The 7,296-nt window shown below is 44.3% G+C and overlaps 1 long non-coding RNA gene across 1 annotated transcript; it reads right to left on the bottom strand.

Moving 5' to 3' along the window:
* Positions 1-357: 357 nt before the first annotated feature.
* LOC143563161 (uncharacterized) lies at positions 358-2,112 on the bottom strand. Its single transcript, XR_013140615.1, has 3 exons — positions 2,096-2,112; positions 1,206-1,267; positions 358-1,127 (listed from the first exon to the last, which is right to left on the bottom strand). It is a non-coding gene; the product is annotated as an uncharacterized LOC143563161 (long non-coding RNA).
* Positions 2,113-7,296: the final 5,184 nt, after the last annotated feature.

Here is a 7,296-nt window from a genome sequence, read left to right as displayed (position 1 = left end):
TGAACAAATTCAAATATAGTTTAGTTCGACCAATTTTTTTGCTTTTTGCAACGTTACACGTTGTTATAGGAACAGAAATGCCGTCACTTGACATGGATAAATTGTCGGATTCGACATATTTGCAATGGATATTTAGAGAGTTTTGTAGTTTTGATGGAAATTCTGTAGACCCTTGCGGTCAAAATGGACATTCTTGGAATTTTTAAGGGTATCGCTTTTACTCGCATATTACACTTTAATTAGTTATAAAATTCTAAACAAAACATTAAAAAAACCACCAAAAACAAACTTGGGTTTCAAATCACATACGCACCCTTAAAAGAAACAGAAATCCCAACCAAAATAAACATTCTTCCATTCATTCTACAAACCAAGACCATATATCAACTTAAATCCAAAACACACCGGATCGATCTAACACCTACGACAACGACACACGTTTGACAACCAATTCCCTAACGAAAGCAGACGAATTTGATAAAGACAGCCAGGGCAAACTGCGAGACACATGCAGCAACCATGGCTGTAGCCAGTGCACGACACTTGAGGTTCAAACCAACAAAAGCAGCTGAAGCAGTACCTGTGACTAGTGTGGCAGTCCATCGCAAAGAATCCACCGGGGTAAGCAATAAAAGCTGAAAATCAATAGTAGAAAACTTGTCATATTTTGAAAAAAAAAGTGTTTTATTATTCTTTTTTGTGGACGTTTGCATCTGATATGGGACTGATGCGACATGAATTTTAATTTCAATTTATCTTTTATACGTTTTGCAACCGTCCTTATACCGGTCACTTTCGTGTTCACAAGAGCGTGACTGTATTGTGACCGTTAAATGCATATGATCTAAAGTTTTAATGATGGATACTTACAGAGCCGGATGGAAACGAAGACAGAGTATCTCCACATACACCAAAAGTGAATAAGGCCAACCTTCGAACCAAGACACTTGAGCAAAAAATATAATCCCACCGGAACCATGCCTAAACCATACACTACCGTTGCTGAAGCTCGATAGTAGCTCCAAAAATCACTAGAATAGGTTTTTCCACTCGAAAGATAAGAGACACAATTGCCAAGTGAAGCTATCATAAATACCAATGTAGTGGAGATCCAAATGAGCCCATTGCTAAATAATAAGATTGAATTCAATATAACACTAGTTAGTTAAACCGGCCATAGTGATAAAGAAAAATATATAACTTACATATCTTGGTTAGCTATAGACCATATCTTAAAGAAAGTTATATCCTGCTCAACAACTGAAGCCTGAAAATAACAAATAGCACGTTCATGGATATAATGTTGATCAAACTTTTTGTACAACATACAAATTAGTAGGGGTGTTCTTCGGGTTAGTTTATTGGGTTTCGGGTTTTTTCAGGTTGGGTTCTTCGGGTTTCAAAGTTTTAAATCCAGACCCGAAACCCAACCCAAATCTCTCACGGTTTCTTCGGGTTCGGGTTTTTTCGGGTTGGGTTAATCGGGTTTCGAGTATCCTAGAAAAAAAAACTACATTATGAAATTTAAATGTAACATATTCTTCTTTACTCGTAATGTAAATAAACCAATAACAAAACAAAAATAAACCGATAAAACATCCTAAAAAGAATAATATTTAACAAAGTTCAACCATAATAAATAAGACCAACATTATCGTCTTCAGTATGCCGAGTTTTGTTGAATTATAGTTGCTTTTAGTCATAAATTTAACCATTAACAAACAATAAACAATCAATTCATAATAGGTGGAATGAAAACAGTCTATTTTGACTAAATTTTGATATCATATAAGTGGTTAAGGCTTAGCCTGTAATACATAAAAATATATATGTTTTTTAAAACTAAAAGTTTATTCGGGTTTTTTGGGTTGACCCGAATCCTAGAATTCGGACTCAAGAACCAACCCGAATTACTTCGATTCGGGTTCGGGTTAAAAGATGCAACAATTTCCAATCAGAAAAAAAAGGACTAACTTTTAACGCTTGGCTTTCAAGTCTCAATCGATAATCAAACACGACGAAAATGAATAACTTCTTGTGTGTATATTAATCAGAAAATATAACTCAAAAAACTGATTACAAATATAAAATATACCTGATCATATTCATATATGAAGAGGTAGGTCCCAGCAGAGCCCAGTTGGACCCGCAGGACTCACCTTGAAGAGAGACGTCTGCGCAGAAACCAACTGGATCCGCAGGACCCGCCATGCTCAGAGACGTGACGTCCTTAAGCGCAGTACGCAAGCTGTTCCCGCAGGAAATGCCTCCCAATGGTGAAGTACTCCGCCTGTTCCCGCAGCTGCGGATACAAGCCATCAGGGAATGCCACCCGCGCAGCAAGGCTACACGCACAAGGCACTTAGCTCTCAATAATTCAGTTGTCACCTGAAGGAATGAGCAAAGCCGGGAACAATCCCGCACAAAGGCGGGAGGGGGAATACTCCCGCCCAAATGAGCCAGTCCGTACGATACGGGAAGATCTTTTGTACTGTACCTGACGAGGTATGGGCAAAAGATCTGACCAAAGATACGACAGCTCATTGACAACAGTATGGCGAGCAGCATGCTCTTGTACTGTATGTCACTATTAGCCGCTGCCTACTCACCAACTCCTGTCATACCACGTGCATAGCCGGCAGTTGGTGGAAAAGGAATAGTACACAGCAGGCCTGGTCACTGTCAGCCGCTGCCTACCCACCAACTACCAGCATGGCACGTGCGTAGGCCACAGTTGGTAGAACATGAATACTATTCAGCCGGCTATACCTTCTTGGAAACCTACCTTCGGCTATAAATACCCCAAATGGTATGATCATATACTATCTTATATCTTATACCTGATATCTGCTCTAGCAATCTCTTAATATATACTTATATTCAAGAGCAATCTAGTCTGATTCTCACGCCGGAGGGTGGTCACAAGGAGGAACCCCCCCTTCTCAGTGACGAGCTCACGGTGTCTGTTTTGCAGGTTATCAGAAGAACCATCTTTGCCGGGTCTAACCCCTCGTGGGAAACATCTATTTAACCCCCAGATTATCCGTAATCTGCACGGGGTCCATTAGTGTTTCTTCATTGGCGCCATCCGTGCATAAAAGCTAGAACTTCATTTCTTTTCAGTTTTTCAAACTTCTAGAAAGATGGTTAAAGAAACTCCGGTAACCACAACCCCAGCTACTGGGGGGAAAACCGGCGACTACACAGTTTTTACGAACACTACCCCGGTTACCCAAGCCGGGGCAAGTGCAGTAAATTTTACGAACACTACCCCAGTTACCCAAGCTGGGGCAAGTGCAGTAAATAATCGCTCACTGGGATTCACCGATACCCGGTTAGAGAGAGAACGAACGAGGCTCCCCCGCCAAACACTCGATGAAATTAAAGCGTGGGCGGAAGCACGTCAAAAAGAATTCCAAGCTGAGTTGGATGAACGCTTACGTTTACTCCAACAGGCTGATGAATTTGTATACTTTGACGATGATTCGGAGGAATCCGATAGTGACGCAAACCCTCGTCATAAGGCGAAAGGGAAGCGTAAGGAAACGGACTCCCAACCGAGAAGGCATTTTGGAGAAACCTTCAAACCAAAAAACGCGGATGGAAACCCACGTGACTTCTCCAGAACATTCAGACCAACTGTGGCAAATGCGGGAACGTCCAAATTTGCAAGGGACATTGCGGAAGCAATCGCCCCGAAAAGTGCCAAACAGATGTCCAACATCGGCACTTACGATGGTATATCTGATCCAGACGATCATTTAAACAGATTCATAGCGGGGGCAACCGTCAGTAATTGGACGGAACCTACGTGGTGTTACATGTTCCAAATGACGCTTGTTGGGCCAGCTAGAGCGTGGTTCGATCGTCTACCGGTCAACCACATCTACGACTGGGCAGACTTCCAACAGAAGTTTAGCCAACACTTCAGCCAACAAAGAAAGTATACCGAAGAGCAATGGACAATCCTCAAATGCATTCGAGAGGAAGATGAATCTTTGCCAGACTTCATCACTCGCTTCAACTCAAAGAAGTTAAGTCTGGGTAATATTAGCGAAGATCTTGTTCGCGCTGCTTTCATCCAGGGCGCGAACGACCCAGAGCTCATCCGCACCTTAACGGGTAAAGATGGCATGCCATCCACATGGGATGCCATCATGACAGCAGCAAAACGCTTTGCGGAAACGGAGAAGCAACTGGGTAGAGATCTCCCCCAGAGCACAAACCTCTACACCCAGAAAACAAGAGAAGACAACGTCCTTACCGCCCGACTAAACAAAAAGCGGAAGCTAGGCATTTGGCAGTCAAGGGTAAACTTTGACACCTCATCCGGCTTGCAACATCGGTTAGGCGGAAGGGATAACGTACAGTCGAACCAGAACTCTAGATGAACGCCACTCACCAAAAGCGTCACCGAGATATTCGCTACTGAGGAGCTCCCATGGCCAAAGGCTCCAATAATCCGACATCGTCACAATGCTGATCGGAGCAAATACTGTGACTTTCACAGGACAAAAGGCCACAACACTGAAGAATGCACAGACGTAAAGGACATGGTCGAAGCATTTGTCAGAGATGGGACGCTCGCGCACCTCGTGGCGCAATGAACGCTGAGCAGGCTGATGCGTGTAGAACCCCAGTTGGGGAAAACACGAATAAAATTACAGCTTCAATGTTGGAGACTACATACTGCCTAAACAACGAGATCCCGAACCAGGTGCATATCGGCTCGATGGCACTCCCATCCCAACAACATGGAAGGGAGCTCAATTACACAGTTTGCATGTAGATCAATTCCAAATTTGTAAAGAAAAGGCCCAGAGCCACTTCTAATGGAAATGATTCTCCTTAGAACATCGACGCTGATGATTTTACATTTATACTTATGAACTTTCAACACTGATGCCGGTTTTCACCGCATACATAAGTGTGAAAGTCGTTGCGTGGGGAAGGCGGCAAAACCCGCATAAACCCAAAAAACGGCAAACCTTCACGCAGGTCAGTTAAAGGTAAAGTTCAGTCATCCCACTAAATGAAAGTGCCGGTCTATCCGCATGAATCATGATAGAGGAAACTGAACACTAACCTATTAACAACCGCGCGTCGAACGGTTAATTTATTCAACACTGATATGCTGGTTTTCACCGCATAATTACATGGAAAGTCGTTGCGTGGGGAAGGCGGCAAAACCCGCATAAACCCAAATAACGGCAAACCTTCACGTAGGTCAGTTAAAGGTAAAGTTCAGTCATCCCACTAAATGAAAGTGCCGGTCTATCCGCATGAATCATGATAAGAGGAAACTGAACACTAACCTATTAACAACCGCGCGTCGAACGGTTAATTTATTCAACACTGATATGCCGGTTTTCACCGCATAATTACATGGAAAGTCGTTGCGTGGGGAAGGCGGCAAAACCCGCATAAACCCAAAAAACGGCAAACCTTCACGCAGGTCAGTCATAGGTAAACTTTGGTCATCCAACTAAATGAAAGTGCCGGTCCTAACCGCACAAATCATGAGAGGAAACCGAACCTATTGACAACCGCGCGTCGAACGGTTAACTTATTCAAAATACTTTAGAAAATTTCTAACAGAAGGATGAGAAAAACCTCCACGCAGGTTAGATGTAGGTAAAGTTTAGCCATCCTACTAAGTGCAAGTGACGGTCCTACCCGCACAATCACGAAAGAGGAAGCAAAACTTCAACCTATTATCTACCACGTTCAAAGGTTAAGTTATCCTAAACACTTAGAAATTTCTAAAAAGATGAGGAAAACCTCCACGCAGGTCAGATATAGGTAAAGTGTAGCCATCCTACTAAGTGCAAGTGACGGTCCTAACCGCACAATCACGAAAGAGGAAGCAAAACTTCAACCTATTATCTACCACGTTCAAAGGTTAACTTATTCTAAACACTTGGAAAATTGCTAATTTAAACTAAAGTATGCATGAGCAAGTCATAACGTTTATAAAGCAAGTAATCCAGTGAAAGTAGCGGTCTTACCCGCACAAAGATTTATATTTCATAATATTCATTACAAGGGCCGGGTAACTACCCGCCTACAAGAATATAAATCTATACAAGCTAAACCTATCCTAACAGTGGGAAGGGATCTTCAGGATCAAGCTTCAGGACCACTTCCACTTGGACCAGCACCATCAGTAGAGCGTGGCGGTTCAAGGAAAGCTTTAAGCATAGCTAGCCCATCGTCAGCAGCAGCAACTTCGTTCACCTTCTCCACCACCGGATGCGGGAAGGCGGCATACTGATTCACTGCTTGGTCGTATACAGCTTCAGTATCCACATCAAATAAAGGGAAGTTGGAAGGCGGGATGCCTTTCTCAACGAACCCTAGACCAAGCAGGAAGCCGGCCTTTTCCCCATCCTCATGAGAAGCGTTGAGGGCTGCGCTCATGGCATCGTCGTATGATGTATCCGTGAAGACCCGATGCACAACCTACAAAAAAGAAAATACAAGTATCAAAACCTTTTCTATTTACAAAGAAAAGCGTAAAGACATTATGAAGTTAAGCTTACCTGAGACAACGCTTCTCGAAGAAGCCATTCCTTGGCAACCAGAGCCTCTTGGAGGGCGGCTTGAGCTTGGTTACGGGCGTGTTCGGCTTCACTTTTATTGAGGTTGGCAAGCAACACTTCTTTAGCCGCAGCCTCTTCAACGCCCTTTAGCTTCCGCTCAGTCTGGTCAAGCACCCCCCTCTGGTCCAGGATCTCTTGGAGCTTCTTCGCGTCTTCCATCGCCAAGGCATCATGAGCCTGTTGGAGCGCCTCTAGTTTGGCTTTAAGTTCCTCATTCTCGAGGCGTAGAGGCTCAGCAACAACTTCAGCCTTTGTGGCCCTTTCAGTTGCGTTCCGAGCAGTTTCCTTAGCCAGCCGAAGCTGTTCGTTAACAGCTTGGGCAGCCTTGGAACGGGCCTCGAGACGGGCCTGAACTTCAACTTCAAGGGCCTTGAACGCCTTCTCCTTCTCCGCAGCAGCGGCGGAGAGCCTCCTATTCTCCTCCCGGACAGCCCACGCCTGAGCTACTTCTTGGATACGAGCTGCTTTTAACTTGTCGTTTTCACGACAAAGCAGCTCGACGCGCGGCTGCATCCGGGCCAGGAAAACCCGAAGCTCATTGGTTAGCCTACCCTCCTGGTAGCTAGCCATGGCTTCCCCCAACGCACCACTGGGAGCTGCGTGACGAGCCCACTCCACGCACTCCACAGGTGTGTGAAGGGTTGTTCCTCGGCGGATGTTCTATCGTGGAACATACACTTCATTGGAATCCGAC

The sequence above is a fragment of the Bidens hawaiensis genome, unplaced genomic scaffold (genome assembly GCF_021521415.1).
Source record: "Bidens hawaiensis isolate Kalapana, Puna unplaced genomic scaffold, B.hawaiensis_p1.1 tig00021328_1, whole genome shotgun sequence".
In the NCBI taxonomy this organism is placed as follows: Eukaryota; Viridiplantae; Streptophyta; class Magnoliopsida; order Asterales; family Asteraceae; genus Bidens; species Bidens hawaiensis.
The sequence above is the reverse complement of the archived record's forward strand: the minus strand, read 5'-3'. Positions and strand labels throughout refer to the sequence as shown.